This window comes from Euprymna scolopes, chromosome 2, assembly GCF_053919585.1.
Source record: "Euprymna scolopes isolate OS-2025 chromosome 2, ASM5391958v1, whole genome shotgun sequence".
Taxonomy (NCBI): Eukaryota; Metazoa; Mollusca; class Cephalopoda; order Sepiida; family Sepiolidae; genus Euprymna; species Euprymna scolopes.
The window spans coordinates 47,589,132-47,592,611 of NC_136483.1; positions in this window are offsets into that span (position 1 = coordinate 47,589,132).

Consider the following 3,480-nt stretch of genomic DNA (forward strand, 5'->3'; position numbering starts at 1 on the left):
ATACTTTTAAGCCACGTGATCGGCATTCGTATATCATAACTCCACTGTCTTTTCTAGAATCGTTCCATAAGTAATGCTTCCATGTTTTATTTCACCCGAACAGATCAGAGGGAATTGCTAATTGGATTGATATCACGACTGAACTTATGCATTCATAATCCGAAAGATTCGTCTGTCTCTTGCAAATATTTAGGGTGTAATATTCCAAGAAAGCAACCCGTGTCCTGCACATGGGTCAAAAGCATAGATGCATCATTGAATTCCTCCATGCAAAAACGATTTAACCGATCAGCATAAATCGGTGTTTATTTAAGATTTATGAATTGAATACAGTTGATATCAGCACAGTTACAAGATGGATTAGCCAATTTAGAGTAGCATGAGAAAGTGTAACGAAGTGGGCCCAGGAAAACCATAACAACCACCACTCCATCGATGGCAAAAGTGTATTTAAAATCGTGTTGAATATGTAGAAAAATAAATTCTCATAAGTTCACAAAGAAATATATATATATATATATATATATATATATATATATATATATATATATATATATATATATATATCTTTACTAGCAGTTAAGCCCAGCTTTTCTTGGACCCTATGTACTGCCCATAACTTTATGTGAATATGTATATATGTACTAAAATGTTTGATTCATGTCCATGGAGTTTGGTAGAGTCTGCAAACACCAACTCTTCCAACTTTTGCTTCTTCGCAGCCAAATTTTCGCTCAAAAAATGATCAAAATGTTTGCTGCATGTCTGAATACCCTTTATGTAAAATGTCAAATGTTTAGACCCAGAATTGGCTGAACAGTTAGCTAGAGACTGAAAAGTTCAAATCTTGGTCATTTTATCCTTCGGTAGCCAATATTTTCTGCAAAAACACGAGTTAAAAAGCTTGCCCTACACTTTATGTAAAATTTCAAAAGTTTAGACCAAAAATGGGCTGAGTAATTAGGTAGATATCGCTGTGGTAATTTTCATTTATCGTTTGGAGCTCAAATCGATTTAAGTAGTTTGATCTATGTCCAAGGAACCTACATCTAAAATTTTAAGTGTCTAAACCTAAAATTCGTGGAGGAGTATGGTAGAGATTTAAAATGGTCAAATCGTTGAACTTTGACCCTTATACAGCCAAATTTCTGACTGAAAACCTATCAAAAGGATTTTCATGAATGTTAATCATACTTGTCAAATCTTGAGACTGTGGATTGAAAATTAGTTTTGTAGGGAAATGTACGTACGCACAAAGACAATTTCTCATACACATATATATATATATATATATATATATATATATATATATATATATATATATATATATATATGTATATATATATATATATATATATATACTTATGGTTACTTATATGGCACAGTCAAGACACATAAATGGCACAGTCAAGACACATAAACCCGATTTCCCTCTCCGACCTATTATATCCCAAATTCCGACTCCCATCTATCGCCTAACAAAAACACTAAACGAACTTATCAGCCCATATATTCCTAGTAAATATAGCGTTAAGTCCACACACGAACTAATACAAATATTAAAATCAATGCAACCAGAAAACAAAATAATTTCTTCCCTTGACGTAGAAAGTTTATTTACAAATGTACCTGTAGTAGAAACAATAGATATAATTATCAAGAACATTTATAATAATCCATCACTCCCCCCACTTAAAATTAACAAAAGAGTTTTTAAAAAACTGTTACTAATTTGCACTACAGAAGTACCCTTCTATGACCACAATGGTAACATTTATACTCAAATAGACGGTGTGGCAATGGGATCAGTCCTCGGACCAACCCTAAGTGAATTCTACATTGCTGACTTAGAGAACAAAATATTTAAAAACAACATAAAACCCCCAATTTATGTACGCTACGTGGATGACATTCTCATTTCAGCTGAAAATAATGAACAGATACACCAATTACAGCACCTCTTTCAAGAAAATTCAATTTTAAAATTCACAGTAGAGTTAAATAATAACAATAAAATTCCATTTCTTGATGTCCTTATTGATACGTCTAATAACACTTGTAATACATCTGTATATAAAAAACCAACTAGCATAAACTCTAGCCTCCTGAACTTTAAAAGTGAGTGTCCACAAAGGTACAAAATAGCCATAATAAAAAATTTACTAAATCGTGCTAAAATGATATCCTCCACAAAAAAAGCATTGCTAATTGAAATAAACAAACATTAAACAAGTACTCATCAATAATCATTTCCCCAATTACATTGTTGATGAACAAATAAAAAAAATGCTACAATCTTCCGATAACCAGAATAATAATGTTAGCCAACACCGCAATGCAAACCCCATTAATATATTTTACCAAAATCAAATGACGCCTAATTTCAGAATCGAAGAAAATGCAATAAAAAATATTATACGAAGATACTTGACGCCTGTTGACAGTAATTTTAAAATTAAATTTATTATCTACTAGACCACCCGTGACCCGTTGGGTCAGTACGTTATATTAGCTATGGAATTCATGTATGAGCGTGACACTTGTGGCATAAAGAAAATAGTTTTTTTTTTACATAACAGAAGCATTTCTATGAAAGTATATTAAAATGAAAAAAGAATATAGATAGATTTCTATGAGTCGTTCTGTTTATTATAATTGTTATTTTTTTTAAATTACAGTTACTGAATTATAAGTGGTTGGTCATACTTATAGGTAAATATGCACTGAACAGGTATCATAATCCTTATTATAGTTAAATTCAAATTTTGATATATCATCTTTTAAATGAAATTGTTAGTTGAAAGTACAGAATATTAAAAAAAACACTCTCCACATGTTAATAATGGCTTTTTAAATAGAAAATGAAAATAAAATGTAACTTTTTTCATTTAATTTAAGCAAACATTCAGTACCCATTGTGTAAAGGAAAACACTATTTAATGTAATAGAAATGTGTGCATTTACCGATTCAGCTTTCCGTTTGGAAATGTAAGCAGACGACTTTAAAAAACATGGGAAGAAGAAAAATAATTTTTTTTGTAATAACGCCCTCTAGTAAAAAGGTCTGCATTAGTTAAGGGGGATGACTCTATCCAGTTTTACATCGCTCTCTTTTTCTCTCTCTCACACATACACGTAACTATTTCTCGCGTACGTAACGAAAACAGAGGGAGTAGGAGTGTTGAAATCTATTAGAGGGAAAGTGAGAGGTGTTTTCTTTCCATAAATTGTATAGGGTAATATTTCATATTATTAATAGATTCATAGATAAATAGATTTTATAATATATATTATAATTATCTATGAATCTATGTATTATTTGTATATATAAATAACTATTTGATCAAATTAAATGAAATTGTTTGTATTAAAAGCGATATAAAAATTCCGGAATTGGAATAATGGATTGAAGACGTTGCTATTTACGCATGCGCAACCGGATGTTGAAAACCGGAAATCTGATTGCAAACATACAAGATC